The 23,246-nt window shown below is 39.7% G+C and overlaps 1 pseudogene; it reads right to left on the bottom strand.

Moving 5' to 3' along the window:
- Positions 1-1,166: 1,166 nt before the first annotated feature.
- On the bottom strand, positions 1,167-8,347 carry Cnga4-ps1 (cyclic nucleotide gated channel subunit alpha 4, pseudogene 1; annotated as a pseudogene).
- Between the last annotated feature and the right edge of the window lie 14,899 nt (positions 8,348-23,246).

Raw genomic sequence — 23,246 nt, 5'->3', positions numbered from 1 at the left:
CTGGGACTCTAAAAGCCAGAAGAGTCTGGGCAGATGTCTTACAGAATCTAAGAGATCATAGACGTGAGCATAGACTACTATACCCACCACAACAGCTAATGACCATAGATGGATAAAACAAGATATTTAATGATAAAGTTAAATTTAAACAATATCTATCCTCAAATCCAGCCCTACAGAAGGTACTAGAGGAAAATCTCCGACCCAAAGAGGTTACCTACACCCATGAAAACAATGTCACACTAGCACAACCAAGAGAAAGTAAGTGTGTACACACACACACACACACACACACACACTACCAACAGCAACACAATAACACACAATAGCAGGAATTAACTTTCATTGCTCATTAATATCTCTCAATGTCATTAGACTAACTTCCCCACTAAAAAGACAGGGGCTAAAAGAATGGAAACCAAAATAGGATAAAAGCTTCTGTTGCACACAAGAAATACAGCACACCATCAAACATGGACATTACTTCAGATTAAAGGGTTGCAAAATGATTTTTCAAGCAAATAGACTTAAGAGAGAATCTGATGTCATTGTTTTAATATCTGGTTAAATATGCTTCAAACTTGTCAGAAAGGCTTCATCCAGTGACTCATGGGAGCAGATACAGAGACCCCACAAATAAACATTAGGCAGAGCTTGGAATCCTGTAAAAAAAAAGGGGGGAGGAGAAAAAGGATTGTAGGAACCAGAGGAATCAAGGACATCACAAAAAGAGGTAAAAGAGCACACATAGAGCATCAACTAAGTAGGGTTCACTATGGCTTACAGAGACAAAACCAACAACCAGGCAGTCTGCATGGATCTGAACTAGGTCCTCTGTTATGGTTGTGTAGCTTGGTGTTCTCACAAGACTACTAACAATGGAATCAGGGACTATCGCTGATTATTTTTCTACTTTTGATACCCTTTTCCTCCTATTGGGTTGTCTAGTCCAGCCTTAATATGGAGGGATGTGTCTAGTTGTATTGCAATTTGATATGCCAGGTTTCTATTGATATCCCTGGGAGGCCTGCCCTTTTCTGAAGAAAAAAATAGAGGAGTGGATCTGGAAAAAAAGACGAGATGAGAAGAGACTGGGAGAAGAAGTGGGAGGGGAAACTGCAGTCAGAATTTAATATATGAGAAAAGAATAAATTACTAAAAGAAATTGTGTGTTTGTGTGTGTGTGTTTGTGTGTGTGTGTTTGTGTGTGTGTGTTTGTGTGTGTGTGTGTGTGTGTGTGTGTGTGTGTGTGTGTGTGTGTGTGTGTGTGTGTGTGTGTGTGTGTATGGCTGGAGATGTGGCTTAGAATTTAAAAGTGCTAGCTGACCTTCCAAAGGATCTGGGTGGTATTCCCATCACCTACATGGCAGCTCACAACCATTTTTCACTCCAGTCCCAGAGAACCCAGTTCTGTCCTCCTTGGCAGTGCATATATGAGGTTTAGGGATATACATGTAGGCCAAACATCAGACACAGAATATAAAGTGAGAAAAAATAACCAAACTGTTATATATAAACAATGCAGTCTGGACATAAGACTGTAGGAGGAACTGAGCCAAGCATAACTGGCCACGCTAGTACCACTGATACTTCCTCCCCAAGCCAACCTAGAATCTGCCAGCATGGCTAGAGACCTCTGACACTGGATCAGGTGATTGGGAGAGCCAATAAGAGACAGCATAAGCTACTTTAGAGCCAATGAAATGCTGGGTGGGAAGTATAAAGGTTTGCTCAACTCCTGCAATAAACCAGTCTACTTTTGACACTTGTCTGAATCCCAGAGTCTGGGTCATTGACTTTGAATCTTCTTACTCCCCCGCTACCCCCCACCCCCACGGCACACAAGGGTCTTGGTCAGAGAGTATCTGGTCATGCCAGTATCTGTGTGGGTCAGGAAAAGGAATCCAATGCCCTGGAGAACTAAGCTATCTGATGTGAGTGTTGGGAACCAAACAATGGAGCCTCTGCAAGAGCACCAAATGCTCTTAACACCATGCATTCTCTCCAGTCTCCCACTGGATGTAACACCTGAGAAAAGGAGCTATGATAAGCTATAACAAAATTTCACTTATGATAGTGATTAAGGCCAGAGTTATCATAGTCCTTTGTAAAACTGATAGAAAGTTACTTTCTTTAGAAATGGTCCCAGGAAATATGGTTGTCTCTGTCTTGTTGTCCTCTCCATTATTCTTTTAGAGAAACTCTAAAGTGAGAAGACTAGAACATGGCTAACATAGAGGCAAATGTATTTCTCAAGGTCTTACTCGAGGAAGACTTGTTCTTTAATAAGCTTCTTCCTTTCTTATTTTTATTTTTTTTACTAATAATTCCTTCGTTTACATCTCAAATGATATCCCACTTCATAGTCATTCCTCCACCAGCAATCCATCCCACATCCGCTCACCCCCCTAACTTTGCCTGCATGAGAGTGCTCCCCTACCCACCCACACTCTCCTGCCCTAACACTCCAGCATCTCTCAACACTGGGGTATCAATCCTTCCCAGGACCAAGGACCTCCCCTCCCATTCCTGTCAGGCAAGGCCATCCTCTGCTACACATGTACCTGGAGCTATGTTCAACCACTCCTTGGTTGGTGGGTTAGACTCTGGGACAACTGGGTGGTCAGGCCAGCCTAGGTTGTTCTTCCAATGGGGTTGCAATCCTCCTCCACTCCTCCAGGCCTTCCACCAGCTCCCACACCAGGTTCCCCTGAGCTCCATCTGATGGTTGGTTCCCAGCATCCACATCTGCATTGCTCAGTTGCTAGCTGAACTTCCTCAGGATCTACCACACTAGGTTCCTGTCAGCAAGCTCCTCTTGACCACAGTGTTGGTTTGATGTCTGCAGACATGATGGATCCCTAGGTGGGGCAGTCTCTGGTTGGCACTTCCTTCAGTCTCTCTTCCATTTTTTTGTCCCTGTTCTTCCTTTGGACAGAAACATTTCTGAGTTAAAAACTGAGATGGGTGGGTGTCCCCATTCTGGACCGGTGGTTGTATCTATCTGCTGGAGGAGGTCTCTGTGCATTTTAGCTAAAGTCATTCCCATTGGGTCCTGGAATCCTCATGAATCCCTAATGTCTGGGACCCTCCTGTGGCTATTCCCAGTTTCTCATACCCTGTGCTACATATATTTTTTTGATTTCCTAACTCTCAGTACCTCTCTCACATCTCTTCCGGAACCTAATGCTAGCACCCTTCTCCCTCCCCTTTCTATCCTGCTCCCTGTCCCCCTTTCTCTCCACCTCCCATAATCATACCTTTTTCCCCCAATGCAGGACTGAAACATCCACCCCCTGGTCTTCCTTTTCCATATGTTCTATGGGTTGTATTATGGCCGTTGTGGGCTTTGGAGCTAATATCCACTTTTAGTTAGAATACCTACCATGTGTATTCTTTTGTGACCGGGCTACCTCACTCAGGATGACATTTTCTAGTTCCATCAATTTGCCTGAAAATTTCATGAAGTCATTGTTTTTAATCCCTTCATAGTACTTCCTTGTGTATAAGTACCACATTTTCCATTCTTCTGTTGAGGGACATCGGGGTTGTTTCCAGCTTCCAGCTATTATAAATAAGGCTGCTATGAACATAGTGGAGCATGTGCCTTTGTTATATGTTGGGGCATCTTTTGGGTATATGGCCAGGAGTGGTATAACTGGGGCATCAGGTATTTCTAATTTTCTGAGAAACTGCCAAACTAATTTCCAAAGTGCCAGCTTGCAGTCCTGCCAGCAATGGAAGAATGTTCTCCACATCCTCACCAACATCTGCTGTCACCTGAGTTTTGTATCTTAGCCACTGTGACTGCTGTGAAGTGGAACCTCAGAGTCGTTTTGGTTTGTATTTCTCTGATGACTAAGAATGTTGAACACCTCTTTAGGTGCTTCTCAGCCACTGGAGATTCTTCAGTTGAGAATTCTCTATTTAGCTCTCTACTCCTCTTTTTAATAGGGTTATTTGGTTCTCTTGAGTCTACCTTCTTGAGTTCTTTGTATATTTTAAATATTAGCCCTCTATCAGATGTAGGGTTGGTAAAGATCTTTTCCCAATCTGTGAGTTGCTATTTTGTCCTCTTGACAGTGTCCCTTGCTTTACAGAAGCTTTGCAGTTTTATGAAGTCCCATTTGTCAATTGTTGCTCTTAAAGCATAAGCCATTGGTATTCTGTTCAGAAAGATTTCCCCTGTGCCCAAGTATTTGTGGCTCTTCCCTACTTTCTCTTCTACTAGATTCATCATATTTGGTTTTATGTGGAGGTTCTTGGACTTGAACTTTGTACAAGGAGATAAGAATGGATCTACTTGCATTCATCTACACTCTGACCTCCAGTTGAACCAACACCATTTGCTGAAAATACTGTCTTTTTCCCACTGGATGGTTTTAGCTCCTTTGTCAAAGATCAAGTGACCATAGGTGTGTGGGTTCACTTCTGCATCTTCATTTCTATTCCATTGATCTACCTGCCTGTCTCTGTACCAATACCATGCCATTTTTATCATATTGCTCTCTATATAACTTGAGGTCAGGGATGGTGATTTCCCCAGAAATTCTTTTATTGTTGAGAACAGTTTTTACTATCCTAGGTTTTTTGTTATTCTGAATGAATTTGAAAATTGCTCCCTCTAACTCTATGAGGAATTGAGTTCAAATTTTGATGGGGATTATATTGAATCTGCAGTTTGCTTTTGGTAAGATGGCCATTTTTACTATATTAATTCTCTCAATCCATGAGCATGGGAGATCCTTTTCATCTTCTGAGATCTTCTTCAATTTCTTTCTTTGAGGATTTGAAGTTCTTGTTATACAGATCTCCCAGTTGCTTGGTTCAAGTCACAACGAGATATTTCATATTATTTGTAACTATTGTTAAGAGTGTTGTTTTCTTAATTTCTTTCTCAGCCCTTTTATCCTTTGAGTAGAAAAATGTTGCTGATTTGTTTGAGTTAATTTTATATCCAGCCACTTCATTGAACTAGCTGTAGAAGCTCTCTAGTACATTTTTTCAGTCACTTATATATACTATCAAATAATCTGCAAATAGTGGTATTTTGACTTCCTCCATCCCAATTTGTATCCCTTTGATGTCTTTTTGTTGTCTAATTGGTATGGTTAAAACTTCAAGTACTATATTGATTGAACAAACAGAGAGAGATTGGGCAGCCTTGTCTTGTTCTTGGTTTTAATGGGATTGCTTTAAGTTGCTCATTTAGTTTGATGTTGGCTGTTGGTTTGCTGCATATTGCTGTTATTATATTTAGTTATGAACCTTGAATTCCTGATCTCTCCAATACTTTTTAACATGGATGGGTGTTGTATTTTGTCAAAGGTTTTCAGCATCAAGGAGATGATCATATGGTTTTTTTTCCTTGAGTTTGTTTATATACTGGATTACATGTATGGATTTCTGTATATCGAACCATCCCTGCATTATTAGGATAAAGCTTACTTGATCATAGTAGATGACTGTTTTGATGTGTTCTTGGATTCAATTGGCTAGAATTTTATTGAGTGTTTTTGCACCTATATTCATAAGGTAAATTGTTTTGTAGTTCTTTCTTTGATGGTTCTTTTTGTGGTTTAGGTATTGGTGTGACTGTGGCTTCATAGGCAGAATTGGGTAGTATTCCTTCTATTTCTATTTTTATGGAACAATTTGGGGAGTATTGGTATTAGATCTTCTTTGAAGGTCTGAAAGAATTCTGCACTAAAGCCAAGTGCCCCTGTGCTTTTTTTGGTTGGGAGACTTCTAATAGTTGCTTCTATTTTCTTAGAGGTTATGTGACTGTGTAATTGATTAATCTGATCCTGATTTAACTTTAGTACCTGGTATCTGTCTAGGAAATTATACATTTCATCCAGGTTTCCAGTTTTATTGAGTATAGACTTTTGTAGGAGGATCTGATTTTTTTTAATTTCCTACAGTTTCTGTTGTTATGTCTCCCTTTTCATTACTAATTCTGTTAATTTGGATACTGCTTCTATGCGCTCTGTTTAGTTTGGCTAAGGGTTTATCTATTTTGTTCATTTTCTCAAAGAAGCAGCTCCTTGTTTTGTTGATTCTTTGTATAGTTCTTTTTGTTTCTACTTGGTTGATTTCAGCCCTGACTTTGATTTGTTCTGCCGTCTACTCCTCTTGGGTGTATTCACTTCTTTTCATTCTAGAGCATTCAGAAGGGCTGCTAAGCTACTAGTGAATGCTCTCTCCAATTTCTTTATGGAGGAACTCAGGGCTATGAGTTTTCCTCTCTTTTTTTTTTTATTGGGGAACTGAGTCCATTGATCTTAAGAGATATTAAGTAATAGTGATTGTTGTTTCCTGTTATTTTTGTTGTTAGAGGTGGAATTATGTTTGTGTGGTTCTCTTCTTTTTGGTTTGTTTCAAGAAGATTACTTTCTTGCCTTTTCTAGAGTGTAGTTTCCTTCCTTTTGTTCAAGTTTTCCATCTATTATCCTTTGTAGGGCTGCATTTGTAGAAAGATACTGTGTAAATTTGGTTTTGTCACGGAATATCTTGTTTTCTCCATCTATGTTAATAGACAGTTTTGCTGGATATAGTAGCCTGGGCTGGCACTTGTGTTCTCTTAGGGTCTATATGACATCAATAAAAGATCTTCTAGCTTTCATAGTCTCTGGTGAGAAGTCTGGTGTAATTCTGATAGGTCTGCCTTTATATGTTATTTGACCTTTTTCCCTTACTGCTTTTAATATTCATTCTTTGTTTTGTGTATTTGGTGTTTTGACTATTATGTGAAGGGAGAAATTTCTTTTCTGGTTCAATCTATTTGGAGTTCTGTAGGCTTCTTGTATGTTTATAGGCATGTCTTCTTTAGGTTAGAGAAGTTTTCTTCTATGATTTTGTTGAAGATATTTACTGACCTTTTTTGATGAACCTTATATTTTATTAATAAATCACAAAATAATTATATTTTTTAAAATGTTGTAAAGTGCAATAACCCTCTTACTCTCTCTCAATAATGACACTTATTATCTAGCTGTACTCTAAGTTACACATCAGGTTCATTTTAAAATACCATCTGGCCCAGCTCAGACCTGAAGTTGGGCCATGCCCTGAAGCAGCTCAAGTGGTGACCTAGAGTTCAGGAATTATATCTGTCTACTTCCCCTGTAGCTCCAACACTGTCTTGTCCTATACCAGCAGACCTCCTTTAAGATGTATGAAGCTTACCCCAACAGTCCCAGTGTATTCGATTGTTCTCTGTGATCATGGGCTAAGTGAGAGTGAGTCGTAGTTATGAGGATGCACATGTGTACAGAAGACAGGAACATTATGTAGAACTCAGTCTTGAGCACGTGCACACAGTGTGTGTGTGTGTGTGTGTGTGTGTGTGTGTGTGTGTGTGTGTGTGTATACATTTGCTGGTGAGTATGGGACTAATGTACGCTGTGACCCACATCCCTAGCTAGGCATCTACAGACCAATTTAACTATGTTCTGTAACCTAGCAAATAGGATGACAGTTCCTGCAGGCACACTTTCCCACAACTCTGGATTTACTTGACCTGGGAGTCCTAGGGTCAGGATGGGGTCATTCTATGCCTGAGGGTCCCTCCTGGCCAGCCTTTTCTTCTCCATCATTGGACGTTCTTTCTCCACGCTCAGCCTCATCAGCCTCACCCATGTCTTCTGACATTGGCCACTCTTGAGTCTGCCACTCCAGCCTTTCAATGCGGTAAGCTATCTTCAGTTCACTGAACTCCAGCTCAGCCAGTAAGCGAGCAAACTTGGTCTGCAGATTATCAAGCTGCTGGTCAAGGCCTTTTAGCCAAGACTCTGGCCTCCTGGAGGGCGATCTCAGCTACCTCAGCATTCACAACCAACTTATTCATTTTGAGCAAGATTTCACGGCCCTTCTCCTCCATAACTGCCTGGGTACTCACTCAGCACCTCCCACAGATCCTCCTTGCTGAGGCAGAACAGGTCTGAATAACCCAGGCTCTTGATGTTGGCTGTTCGTCAGTTTCCAGACATGTTCCCTTTGATGTTGATGATACTGATTTCCCCAACGTAGAGCCCTGCACCAAGCACAGCATACTGTGTGACACCATCATCTGCCGCCACAGTCAGCTGGCCCTAACGGATGATGTACATCTCTCGGCCAATGTCCCCTTTGGGGCATACATACTCACCTGGCGAGTAGGTCTGGGGCTGTAGCTTCAGCACCAGCTCTTCCAGCAGGCTGGCTTCACAGTTCTGGAAGATCTGTACTGACTCAGGGTAGACAGGTGCACGGACACAGCAACCTCCACCCACAGCCGCTTAGGCAAGTGCTACAAGATGACTACCTCGTTGGTCATCTTCTTGTTGATCTGAAGATGCTGGTACCAATCAATTTACTGGCCCTTTAAGATGGGAATCTTCGTGTCTTCAATACCTATTATTCTTAGTTTTGATCTTCTCATTGTGTCCTGGATTTCCTGGATGTTTTGGGTTAGGAACTTTTTGCTTTTTGCATTTTTTGACTATTCTGTCAATGTGTTCTATGCAATCTTCTGCCCCTGAGATTCTCTCTTCAATCTCTCCTATTCTGTTGGTAATGCTTCTGTCTATGACTCCTGATCTCTTTCCTAGGTTTCCTATCTCCAGGGTTGTCTCCCTTGGTAATTTATTTATTGTTTCTATTTCCCTTTTTATATGCTGGATTGTTTTTTTTCAATTCCTTCACCTGTTTGGTTGTGTTTTTTGTAATTCTTTAAGGGATTTTTGTGTTTCCACTTTAAGGGCTTCTATTTGTTTCCCTGTGTTCTCCTATATGTCTTTAAGGGAGTTATTTATGTCCTTCTTAAAGTCCTCTATCATCATCATGAGATTTGATTTTAAATCCAAATCCTGCTTTTCCCAGATGTTGGGATACACAGTATTTGCTGTGGTGGGAGAACTGGGCTCTGATGATGTAAGTAGTCTTGGTTTCTGTTGCTTAGGTTCCTGTGCTTGCTTCTTACCATCTGGTTATATCTGGGTGTTATTTGGTCTTGCTGTCTCTGACTGGAGCTTGTCTCTTTTGTGGGCCTGTGATCTTGTGAGCCTGTGATCTTTGGAGTGAGAGAGCTCCTGGAAGACCAGCTCTGTGTTGGCAGGTTTTGGGTCAGAAAGCTGTGGGACAGCCCCTGCTCTGGGCTAAGATGAAGACCTGAAGGGCCCTGTCACAGGCTGCACTTTAGCTACCGAGCCCGGTGCACTCCTGGCGCGTCTCTCCTTAGACAGGCAATGGGGAGATAGTGGGTTCTCACCTGTGGGCTGAGGGCCTAAGAAGGAGAGTCCTCCAGGCAGACCAGCCCTCTGCGGGCAAGTTTTGTGTCTGAGGGCTGTGGAACCAGGCATCTCTTTCTTTAGGTTAGGGAAGTTTCTTCTGTAATTTTGTTGAAGATATTTGCTGGCCCTTTGAGTTAGGAATCTTCATTCTCGTCTTTACTTATTATCCTTAGGTTCAGTTTTTTCATTGTGTCCAGGATTTCTCGACTATTTTGAGTTAGGAGCTTTTTGTGTTTTACATTTTCTTTGAAAGTTATGTCAATTTTTTGTATGATATCTGCTGCCCCTGAGATTCTCTCTTCAATCTCTTCTATTCCGTTGGTAATGCTTGTGTCTATGACTTCTGATCTCTTTCCTAGGTTTTCTATCTCCAGGGTTGTCTTCCTTTGTGTTTTCTTTGTTGTTTCTATTTTCCTTTTTAAATCCTGGATGGTTTTGTTCAATTCCTTCACCTGTTTGGTTGTTTTCTTGTATTTCTTTGAGGAATTTTTGTGTTTCCTCTTTAAGGGATTCTACCCATTTACCTGTGTTCTCCTGTATTTCTTTAAGGGAGTTATTTATGTCCTTCTTAAAGTCCTCTATCATCATCCTGAGATGTAATTTTTAAATCAAAATTTTGCTTTTCCAGTGTGTTGGGATATCCAGGGCTTGCTTTGGTGGGAGAACCGGGTTCTGATGATGCCAAGTACCCTTGCTTTCTGTTTGTTATGTTCTTATGCTTCCATCTCACCATCTTGTTATCTCTGGTGTTAGCTGGTCTTGCTGTCTCTGGCTATAGCTTATCCCTCCTGTGAGCCTGTGAGCTTGTGAGATCACCTCTTTCTGGGCAGGATTTGTGTGTAGAGATCTATAGTACAGGGGTTAATTCCAGGTGCAGATGGAAACCCTTTAGTGTTCTTTTTGCCTTCTAGATATTAATCCTCTGTAATATATATGTATATATATAGTATATATATATATATGTATATATATATATTCTGCTATTTATACTATTTACTTGATTAGCCATTCCTTTTTGCTTTTTGGTGTCTTTTAACCTTATTAGCTCCACTTTTCAGTGACCAGTATTATTTCCTGAGCAACTGGAGTTTTATTGAAAAACTATGTCTTAGTTAGTGTTACTATTGCTCTGATGAAACACCATGATCAAAACTAACATGGGTAGAAAATGATTCATTTCACTCACAGTTTCATATCATCATCAAAAGCCATGAGGGCAAGAACTCAAACAGGCTAGGAACCTGGAAGCAGAAGCTGATGCAGAGGCCATAAAGGAGTGTTGCTTATTGGTTTGCTCCTCATGGCTTGCTCAGTCTGCTTTTTTACAGAACCCATAACCAAGAGCCCTAGGGTGGCACTTCCCATGATGGTGGGGTATCATCCCACATCATTCCCTAATAATAAAATGCCCTACAGGCTTGCCTTCAGCGTGACCTGACCTTATGGAGGTATTTTCTCAGTTGAGGCTCCTTCTACTCTGATAACTCTACCTTGTGTCAACTTGATATAAAATTATCCAGCAAAAAGTCCTTAACTATCCTGAAGAGTGTTCTTACTTTTTTATCTAAGTTTCAATTTCTCCCCTAAGTATTTTCAGTCCGCTAAATTAATGTATAATTTACATTCAATAAAATTCACCAGTTTGAAGTACTCCATCTTATGAGATCACAACAACTAAAAATAAAAAATTATATCTTATTTTCCCTTTTGTAATGAACCCATTCTCTGACTCCATGTTTTCTAAAATATTAAATAAATGGAATCATACTTTGATAATGGAGTCTTTAACTCACATAATAGCACATTATTTCTTATTACTGAGTAGAACTCTATACATAGATATACAACTTATGCATTCTTAGTTGAGGAACATTTGGACTTTTGTAGTTGCTGTTGTTTTTATTGTTGTTTTAATAATATTTGTATTAATTCTTTGAGCATCTAATACATTGTATTTTGATCACAATTATTCTTAGGCCAATTTCCTCCATATTCATCATCCCAAGTCTCACCATCCTACCCATCCAACTTAAGAGTTTTCTTTTTATAACTGTGGAGTCCCTGCATTACCCATCTACTGTTAGGGGTAAGGCCTGCTCTGGAGTATAGTCAACTTACCTAGGATCACACCACTAATGTAAACCAGTTCTCCCTCTCCCCCCAGCAATCATTTGCCAATAGCTCCTTAGCTACTTGTGGGATTCTGTGTCCATTCCCCTGCCATCCACAGTGGAATTGTGCCTACCATAAGCTTCCAAAGGTCATATGCTGCCACAGTTTCGGTAAGTTCTTATGTGTAGCTGCACTGCTGTGTCCAGAAAACACTATTTCCTTGAAGTTATATTCCACTTGTAGCTCTTACAAACTTTCTGCTTTCTCTTCTGACAACATCCTGGGGCCCAGAAAAGGGTTATTATATGAATGACCCATGCATACTTCAAGAACATTCATGCCACTGTTGTACTAATTGGTATATCTTGTCAGGTGAGTTCTTGTCATAGCTTGCAATGTATACAGCAGGGTAGACCGATGATTACTTGTTTCCTTTGGTGGCACACACAGCATCTTCCAGCAGTAGGAAAGCTGTCTAGTAGATGAAGCTTCCAGGAGAGTACAAGCTTGATTTTTTTTCCTATTCTTTAACTCACATGTATGATTTCCTCAACAATAGAGTCTTACTGAATTCTAGAAGGTAATCAAGAGTAATGCCAATGGCCTACAATGCTTTGTACTCTACAAGATCCCATTGGCCAATAAAGAAGTAAAGCAATCCTAGTAGTGAGGTTCTTATTTTCTAGAATATGATGTCTACTTAGGATATCTATTAAAACTAAATTCACCCAACAGGATGGTTCAGCAGATACTTGACACCAAACTCACAATTTCAGTTTAAATTCTGAGTCACAAATGTCTGAACCAACTACCACATTAGCTTCTAAGCTCCATCACCTTGCTGTGGCTTTCATATACATACACATATAATAAATCAATTAACTTAAAATATTAAAAATAGCCACATGTTCCTCCTTGATGGAAATTCCACTCATAATTTTGATTTTTACTTTCTTAATAACCAATGTTGAACGTCTTTTCATATCCTTATTTGATGTTCATACAATTTATTTAATAAAATGTCTACAAGTTTTTTCAAAACCTGTATTTGCTTCCAGAGGTTTATTATTTATATTGAACTATAAGTTATTTTGCAGACATGTCTATGTTTTTCCAAAATATTCTGCTTTTGTGACTTTCTGTTGTAGTACTGTATTTTGCAGGACAAATATTCTCCACCTAAATTAACTATTCTTATCATATTTTCCTCTATGATTCATTTACTAGGTAATCCCTAAGAAGTATCAAAGTCACAAAAATATTGCCTATTTTTTATTCTGTAACAATTAATTTGAGATGAGAAAATTCTAGTTTCGAAGTAATAACACATCTCAAAACAAATGTCCCCGCTGTTGTGAGTAAAGGTATCATCTGATTCTGGTTACAAACTCCTTTTCTTTTTCTGCTTCGAGACTGTAATTGGGTCAGCATAGGCCGGGATCCAGGAATTGGCATTTTGCAAGCACCCAGGCAGTTCTAAATGTATAATTAAGGAATCAAAATTCAGACAGCACTTCCAAGTTCAGATTGTTCTCACTGATCTTCCAGCTTCCCCAACTTCATCTTAGGCATCTTCTTAATCATGTCCAAAACAATGGTAAGTATAACTGCAAAGATCAAAGATCTGGACACAACCAGTCTCCAATGAAAATACCTGGGGAAAAAATTCTATTCTGAACATGTATAGTTTTGCGCCTTATCTTTATCCTCTAAACTGTACAGTACCCTAACTGTTTATACAACATTTACATGTATTCAGAACTCTAAGCCATCTAAAAGTGCTGTAACAGAAGAGGATGTGAACAGATCAATTCAACTGCTACATCGTTTTACGTGAGACCTGACTGAGCATGTGTGGATTTTAGCAGAACCAATCCCCACAAATTCCCAGAGATAATTGCTCATTCATATGAATGAAATTGTACATATACTATCCCATATGTGTATTGTTAGTTCAAAAGGAAAAGGGGCACAATTTTCCTCAAATAAAACTTGGGAAAATAAGTGGGACAGTGCACTACTTTAATGGTGCATGGGCCCTGAGAACCCTTTTGATTAGGAACCAGTAGCATGGGAAAGCATGGCTTGCCAGGGGTTTTTGTACTTTTCACAGGAACTTGCTGTTTGGTTGTTTCCTTTGTTGCTTGCTTCTTAAATATTGGAAAGCCACCAAACATACCCTTTATGAATGTCAGCCATAGGAGCTTACATTGTATTTCAAGGGCTAACAAGAAGCTTCTCTCTTGTGCCACTCTCTTCCCCAGATAATCTGTTAACTGGAAAGAACTGATTCATCAATCATGAGAACCATCTTCTAAGAGACTACAGAGAAATGCCCAAAGACAGACAAAGGGAACAGCAGCTGGCCAGACTAAAACAGACCTTCTCAAATGGCCCTCTTCCCAGTACTCCTGTAATCACACATGACTCTGTACTTTGAAAAGCAAGCAGCATGGTACTTGAATTTTCTGTTTTCTTTGTGCCTCTGGTACATTCTCATCAGTGGCTACAATTACTCTTAGTGGTTTTGGAACCAGAGGAAAGGCTGCACATCCTAATAGGACTGGAACTAAGAACCAAGATTAGTGAGATACTACTGGGACAGAGGACACAAGTTTTTTCTGTGAGGTCCTCTGGTCCCTCCCCTTCACTGAGCTTCACTTTACTCCCAGCAGTAGAGAATCAAACTACCAATGAAATATGAACACATGTGCATCTTCTTTTTAGAAGCACCAGTATTCTGATTCTCCTCAAATTTTCAAAGACATGGGGCAACATATTTTTATCTTTAGTAGCTTCTCTGTTTTCCACAAGACCACATTTTTAAACAATTCTTCATCTTTAAAAAGCAGAACTTTTCCATAGCCATTCAATACCTTAATCCTTTCCATGAGCTTATTTGAAAATATATCCCAAATTTTGTAAACCATGGCCTGAACTTTATCATTATTTTTCTCAGTTTTTATTAATTTATTTATTTACTTTACATACTAATCAGAGCATCCTTTCTCTCCTCTCCACCCAGTCCCTCTCTCTCATCTCACCTCCCCCATTCCCACATCTCTGTCTCCTCAGAGACATATCATATCATTTGGCATATCAAGTTCTTGTATATTTTTCTGTTGAAAGGGAGACAAAGCTATCCAGTTAGGGGAAAGGGATTCAAAGACAGGCAACAGAGTGAGACAGCCCCTGCTCTTGCTGTTAAAGGTCTCACTAGAGGGCCAGGCTATACAGCTGATACATATGTGTAGGTGGCCTAGGTTTACTCTCTTGTTGGTGGCTGAACTCTATCCTTTGCTCTCTAGTACAGATACACCAGAGAATACTAAAAGACATTATCATTATAATCCCTAATGATAGAGCAGCAGGTCCAAAAACCTACATTTGATTTTTTTATGATTGGAGGATTTAAAACCTAAGCCAAAAATAACACAAAATAAAAGGCTGAAAACATGTTGTACCAGGAAAATAAATCCTCACAAAAGATGTCAACCTATAATTTAATGAGCTCAAAATTACTCTAATCTTTTTTATCTCCAAATATCCTTCACTATTAACACTATGAAAGTACATATATGAATCAGAAATGATTCACATGGGCACTCAGAGAATGTTGGATTTCTACCAACTTCCTTAACTCTGTAGCTTTATTTGCTTCTTTATCCTTGCATAAAAATGAAAGTAAGGAGAAGTCTAGTGTGTGTTTTTTTTAATGTTATTGTTGAGACTGAACTGGTTATACATGTCTAGCCTCTCCAACTGAGTCTTTTAAATAATGACTTTGGAAATACATTATTCATTTATGTACAGGGCTATAATAACTATAATATAAAAATAATATTTATTGGAAAATAATACAGAGTATTCATGACATTCATGTGTTAAAAATAGTCTCAAATACATATTGATTATGTGTTTTTGGCACCATGATAGATTGCAATTAATACTGTAAAACACTGACTCTGAAGCCACCAAGGCAAGTTCTTAGTTCTCTGGTCTAACGTATTGTTAAATTAGGAGCAGCTATAAAATTCTGAAAGTTGACTACATTCTATAAGAAAACCCATAGATTTCTACTCTACGCACTTCTACAGAGCTTTTCTAAGTTTATTGATGTCTTGGATATTTGTCTAATTATTATGACAGGATATCTAACAAATGCAAATTGAGGAAAGGTTTATTTTGGCTCAAACTTTAAAAGTGCTCTGTGTCATGACACGGAAGTTATTGTAGCAGAAGCTTGGGGTAGCTAGTCCTGTTGAGTCACTGGTCAAAAAAGAAAGAGCACTGACTGTGTTTAATTCGCTTTCTCCCTTTTATTCAGTGTAAGACCACAGCCTAAGAAACGGTACCACCTCCTTTTATTGGGGCTCTGTCCACATACCTTAATCTATTCTAGAAAATCCCTCAGAAGCGTATCTAAAGGTTTATCTCTACAAGAACTCTAGATTCTGTCAAGTTATCTACTGTTCTCGTTTGCTTCCTATTTCACTAATGTCGTGGCCAAAAGCAACTTGGGGTGCGTGTGTGTGTGTGTGTGCGCGCGCGCGCTACAATCCATCATAAGGTGAAATCAGGATAGGAAGGAATAATAATTACTTCTTACAGGCATGCTCCCCTGGCTTGTTCAGCTTGCCCTTTTATATAACCAAGGACCACCAGCAAAAGAGTAGCTCCTGTAACAGGCTGAGCCCTCACACATCAGTAGACGAGAAATCACACACACACACACACACACACACACACAGAGAGAGAGAGAAAGAGAGAGAGAGAGAGAGAGAGAGAGAGAGAGAGACTCTTCTTGTAGGCCAATGTGATGAAGTTACTTTCTCAGTTGAGGTTTGCCTCTTTCCAGATGATTCTAATGTCAAGTTGACCAAAACTAAAGAACACAACTACCAACATTAACTGTCACAATTGTATGAATGAAATCTCCTGGCATAGAAGAGCCATTCTCAACCTTTGGGTAATGATCCCTTTGGAGCTGAAGGACTCTTTTGCAGCCATCACCTAAGACTATCAGAAAACATAGATGTTTATATTACGATTCATAATAGCAAAATTACACTTAGAATTAGCAATGAAGGTGGAGGTTATTAAAACATGAGGAACTATTATGAAAGGTTTTATATCAGGAAGGTTGAGAAGCACAAAAGTAGAAGAATTTAGAGTCTTTTGGCTATATGCCCAAGAATGGTATAGCTGGATCTTGAGGGAGATCTATTCCCAGTTTCCTGAGGAACTACCACACTGATTTCCATAGTAGCTGTACAAATTTGTACCCCCAGCAACAATGAGTAAGCTTTCTCCTGTCTCTAAGTCCTTGCCAGTACAATCTGTCATTTCTCTTGTTGATCTTGGCCATTCTAACGGATATAGAATGAAATGTCAAAGTGGTTTTAATTTCCACTTCCATGATGAATAAGTACGTGGAGCATCTCAAATGTTTCTCAGCCGTTTATGTTTGAGAACTCCCTAAGTTTTCACCCAGTTTTTAATTGGGTTGTTTATTTTCTTGATGTCCAGTATTTTTAGTTCTTTATATATTTTAGATACTAAACCTGTATCAGATTGGTAATTGGTAAAGATCTTTTTCCATTTGTAGCCTGATGCTTTGCCCAAATGATGATGTCCTTAACCATACAATAGTTTTTCAGTTTCAGTTTCACGAGGTCCTATTTATTAGTCTTACTGCCTGTGCTATCAAAAAATGGCTTCCATGGGCTCTTAAGGACTGGCACTATTAGGAGATATGTTTTTGTTGGAGTAGGCATGGTCTATTGGAGGAAGTGTATCCCTAGGGATGGGCTTTGGGGTTTCAAATGCTCAAGATAGGCTCAAGTTCAGAGTCTCTCTCTCTCTCTCTCTCTCTCTCTCTCTCTCTCTCTCTCTCTCTCTCTCTTCCTGTGAAGATCCAGATGTAAACTCTCAACTATATTTCCAGCACTATGTCTGCCTGCTTAGAGCCATATTTCCTGCCATGATGGCAATGGACTAAACCTCTAAACTTTAAACCAGCCCCAATTACATGCTTTCCTTTATGAGAGCTGCCATAATTGTAGTGTCTCTTCAAAGCAATAAAAACTGTAACAGAAGTGTACAATGAAAAATGTATTTTTCCTATGCCAATGAATTCAAGCCTATCACCCACTTTTTCTTCTACAGGTTCAGGGTATCTGAACTTTAAACCTTACTACAGAGATATGCACTCAACAATGTTCATTTTGCTTTATTCATAATAGCCAGAAATTGGAAACAACCTAGATGTCCATCAACTGATGAATGGATAATAAAAAATATGGTGCCTTTATACAATGGAATATTATTCATCTGTTTTAAAAACTGAATTAAAAATTTATAGGTTAATACATGGAGCAAGAAAACAATTATCTTTTCCAAAAGACAAATATGGTATCTCTTATATGTGGATGCTTTGAAGTCTTGGATATACATGCTATAATCTGTGTAACCACGGAGGGTAAATGACTAGTAATAGACTAGTGGGAAGGAAAGGCTCATCCTAGGAAGGGGAAATACAATATATTATTATAGAGAGAAAATGGAGGGACTAGAATGGGAAGATTAAATGGGGGATTGGAACGAGAGAGAGAGAAGAAAAGAGGGAAAGGCAGCATGGAATCTAACACTGGGAGCATTTGAGGGAAAACAGCTTCTGTTGAAGCTTCCTAAAATATATACATATATAAGAGGACTCTATATGGAATCACTAAGTAATGGTGGAGACAAAGCCCCAAGTAGACATATTACACCACCAAGTAAGACCTTCAGTACAAGGAATGTGTTACATCTAGTTGAGTCATTCACCAGTAGGAACCCATGAAAACCACAGATGTCTCAGCTCTAGCTCACTCTCCACAAACCGATGATAAGACCCTGTTGCTGAAGACAGAGAAGTCAAACTGGTGCCTAACAGGAGCCTTCAATGTCTCATTCTCAGTTATAAGTCTACAGTCATCTCCTCCACTGGAAAAGAAGCTTCACTGTCCTTGACAACCAGAGACAACACAGAGCATGGACTTCCACATGGTTTCCAGTGGCAGCATAGACCACCGACATCGACCATACATCACACAGCCTCCAGACAACAGTATAGACAGGCCAACATGGTCCCTGGTGGCAGAACAGACCATGGAAATCTTTCAAGGAGGAATAATTTAGAAAACAAACCATCCTTCACCTCAAATATCTTGCCGTTGCTCAGAGCACACCCCTCTGCCAGCCCCACTAGGCCACAGCATGCTCCTTTGTCCACCCTTGTCCAGCACAGCCACATTCTCACACCTGTTGCTAGCACTGCTTCTCTAGTTCTGCTTCTCTCTACTGCAAATTCTTTGTTTGTTTGTTTTTTATATTTTTTATTTTATTTTTCTTGGGTATTTTATGTATTTACATTTCAAATCTTATCCCCTTTCTCCCCTCCCTACCTCTCCCCACTCCCCCTGCTTCTTCAAATTCATTATTAAAGTGGGACTGCAAGCTGCCAGTTTTGCCCAAAAAGCAAGTCGTTATTGCAACAAGTCATTGGCCTGCTTCAGGTTTCCGGTAAATGCTGGACTATTGCTGAGACTTATCTAGGGTATGCTGTTGATGCCCAGTGTCAGGGTGATGATAGAGCTGGAGCAGGATCTGCATGAGCTCCAGGTCACTGCATACCTCCCTGCACTTGACACTGGCTGCCTTGATGGTTTGGGCACAATCAAGAGGGAAGTGCCGCAGCCCTGTGCTCGCCTATGGGCAGCAGGGTGATCAGGATGAGCAACAGCTCCATGCTGCTGGGCCCACTTGGCAACAAAGTGCTTCTTTGTCTGATAGAGCTGTGCTCCCATACCTGTCACTACTGCCACAACATTAGTTTTTGCTTTTCTCCTTTTCGTGGTGCCCCGCTCCATCATCTTCTTTTCCAATCTTATGAGGTCTCATTTTAAAAACATCTTCCCATAAGATATGCCATTTTGTTGTTGTTGTTGTTTCAGATTCATCCTCTGCTGCTACATCTCCCCTCAAAGCTTCCATGAGTCTCTCAGTTTCCTTGGAGTGACTTTGTGGACCTTGGTGTCCATAGCTGCTGTCATCTTGAATACACCATGGGGTGGGGGGAACTTTTCAATATATTTCAAAAATTTAGAGAAACTGGAAAATAAACCAACAACACCCTTTTTAGGGATCATACAGTTCTGACAGGTTCCCCTGAGGGATACCCGTTCTGCTGACCCATGTACCAGTTTTTCAAGAGCCAATGGAATATTTGAAGTGCCTCAGTAGAAGCAAAGTAAAATTGATCTCTCTGGTACTCTCATATAACACTAAGTGTATTAATTTAAAAGAGAAGTGATTAAAGCACTTATCTTTGTATATTTTCCAAATCCCAAATGCTATAAATATGTGTATACCAAAAAATAATACAGCATTTTTCTGTTTTTAAAATCTTTAGTAATTTATTGAAGCATTAAAATAGTATTCTGGAGATACCAGAATGAAGGGGTTAAAGTAAAACTTATTTGTAATATGAATATTTGGGATGAATTAAGACAAAGAAATTTAAGACATAAAAAAGTAGGACTGTCGTAGGAAGAGAGTCTGAAGAGATGGGAAGACGTAAAGGAAATTAGACACAAAGATGTAAAGTTCAGGAATGTGAAGGTGTACAACTGGACAGAACCATGGTGCAGAAGAGATAGCAAATGGTGGCACTAGAGTCAAAGGAGTTTTACAAAGTTTGTGGAAGAAGGAAAATTGTTCTTAGCATTCAAAGGGAAGAGTAGGTATGCAGAGATGGTTCAGCACTGAGAGAGCCCTTCCTGCTCTTGCAGAGGACCATAGCTCACCTTCCAACACCCATTCCAAGTGAATCTCAACCGCCTTAAAATCCAGAGCAAGAGTCCCAAGCCCTCCTCTGGCCTCCACAGGTATCTGCAGGCACATGCACAAAGAACACCAACACATCAGCAAAAATAAATCAACCTTTCTAAGGACACAATCATTTAGCTCTCTACTTGGTTCCAACAAGCTTAGACCATACAATCATATCCTGCTGGGCCATAGCTATCCTCTGCCACAGAATAAGTCTCTTTTTCTTCTCATGGCTGTCAGTCTATCCCACTCATGAAATCCTTCTTCATGTGTCATATCTTCTCCTTACAGTAAGTCCTTATTTTGGTGAAAATCAATTTTCTTTTCCAGGGAACATCTACATTATTATATAGTAATTACAAAGTAAATATTAAAAAATAAAGCTTAGGTACCCATTACTTTAATCATCACTTAAGTTGTTATAATCAGCCTTCTTAGGGAATTGATGTAAAAATTTGTTCTATTTGAAATGGCTAATGAGTAACTGTTTAACAGTCTACACTAAATTACTTTTAAAAAACCAAGAATAAGGAGTTAATGCTGTAATTCCAAAATATACCTCTCATCCAATTCAGAGAAGGAAACAAATGGTATCTTTTCACCATCTTTCTTTGTCAGAGAACAAGAAAGAACCCATAGATTGGGAATTATAAGAGTCAGAGGGTCAGGTCCCACACACTCGATTTTTTATAAAGAAGCCATAAAAACACAGTGGGAAAAAAACACAGCACCTTCAACAAATGGTGCTAACTGGATATGTATGTGTAGAAGGCAAATATATCTATACTTACCACCCAGCACAAAACGTATGTCCAAGTGTATCAAAGATATCAACATCAAACCAGAAACAATGAACCTGACAGAAGAGAAAATAGGGAATACTCTCAATACAATAGCACATTAAACAACTTCTTAACCAGAACACCAATAACACAGGCACTAAGATCAACAATTAATAAATGGGACCTCATGAACCTACAAGATACATAAAATAAGGTAAAGGACACCAAAATTAAGACAAGGTGGCAACACACAGACTGGAAAAATATTTTTACCAACTTCAGAGTGGATGAAGGATTAATATCCAAAATATATAAGAAACACAAAAAACTAGATATCAAAAAACCAAAGATCTAATTAAAATATGGGGCACAGATTTAAACAGAATTTTCACTTTATCTAAGTTATATTCCAATTTTATTTTTTTTTATTTAAATTGAATATTTTATGTATTTACATTTCAAATGTTATGCCCTCCCCTGGTTTCCACTCTGGGACACCCCTATCTAATCCTCCTTCCCCTTCCTCTATGAGGGTGCTCCCCCTCCGACCCACCCACTCCCAACTCACTGCCCTGGCATTCTCCTTATACTGGGGTTTCTACCCTTCACAGGACCAAGGGCTTCTCCTCCTACTGAAGGCAGACAATGCCATCCTCTGGAGTCACATGTCACTCCATGTGTACTCTTTGGTTGGTGGTTTAGTTCCTGGGAGCTCTGGTGGGTCTGGTTGGTTGATATTGTTGTTCTTCCTATGGGTTTCCAAATCCCTTCAGCTCTTTCAGTCCTTCTCTAACTCCTCCATTAGTGTTCTCATGCTCAGTCCAATGTTTGATTGTGAACCTCCAACTCTGTATTTGTCAGGGTCTGGCAGAGCCTCTCAGGAGAAAACTATAACAGGCTCCTGTCGGCATGCACTTTTTGGCATCTGCAATAGTGTATATAAGATGGATCCCCAGGTGGGGCATTCCCTAGATGGCCTTTCCTTCAGTCTCTGCTCCACACTTTGTCCCCATATTTCCTTTAGACAGGAGCCATTCTGGGTTAAAAATTTGGAGATGAATAGGTGGCACCATTCCCCAACCGGGGGCTTTGCCTAACCTCTGGATATGGTCTCTACAGGTTCTCCCTCCCCTTTGTTGGTCATTTCAGCTAATTTAACCCTGTTTGGTCCTGGGAGACTCTTGCTTTCCTGGCATCTGGGACTTGATGTTGTCCACTCGCAACTCCCCAGCCCCCATTGTTACACAATACTGTTCAGATTTCTGACCCTTTGTATATCTTCCCAGTCTCCTCCCATACTTGATCCTGCCCTCCTTTTCCCCTCTCCCTCTCCTCTCTTCCTTCCAGGTCCCTCCCATCCTCTACCTCCTGTGAGTATTTTTCCCCCTTCTAAGAAGGACTAAACATTCACATTTTGGACTTCCTTCTTCTTGAGATTCATATGATCTGTGAGTTGTATCTTGGGTATTCCAAGATTTTGGGCTAATATCCACTTATCAGTGAGTGCATTTCCTGTGTGTTCTTTTGGGACTGGATTACCTCACTCAGGATGATATTTTCAAATTCCATTTTTTTATCTAAGAATTTCATGAAGTCATTATTTTTAATAGCTGAGTAGTACTCCATTGTGTAAATGTACCACATTTCCTGTATTCATTCCTCTGTTGAAGGACATCTTCATTCTTTCCAGCTTCTGACTATTATAAATAAGTCTGCTATGAACATAGTGGAATGTGTGTCCTTGTTATATGTTGGAGCATCTTTTGGGTATATGCCCAGGAGTGCTATAGCTGGATCCTCAGATAGTACTATGTGCAATTTTCTGAGGAACCTCCAGACTGATTTCCAGAATGGTTGTACCAGTCTGCAATCCACTAACAATGGAGGAGTGTTCCTCTTCTCCACATCCTCACCACCATCTGTTGTCACCTGAGTTTTTTATCTTAGCCATTCTCAAAGGAATGAGGTGGAATCTCAGGGTTTTGGTTTGCATTTCCCGGATGACTTAAGTATTTTGAACATTTCTTTAGGTACTTTTCAGTCATTTGACATTCCTCAGATGATAATTCTTTGTTTTGCACTGTACCCAATTTTTAATAGGACTATTTGGCTCTCTGGAGTCTAAATTCTTGAGTTCTTTGTATATTTTGGATATTAGCCCTCTATCAGATGTAGGATTGGTAAAGATCTTTTCCCAATCTGTTGG

Source organism: Rattus norvegicus, chromosome 5 (genome assembly GCF_036323735.1).
Source record: "Rattus norvegicus strain BN/NHsdMcwi chromosome 5, GRCr8, whole genome shotgun sequence".
NCBI lineage: Eukaryota > Metazoa > Chordata > Mammalia > Rodentia > Muridae > Rattus > Rattus norvegicus.
Note: the sequence above shows the minus strand (reverse complement) of the source record. Positions and strands in the feature narration are given on the sequence as shown.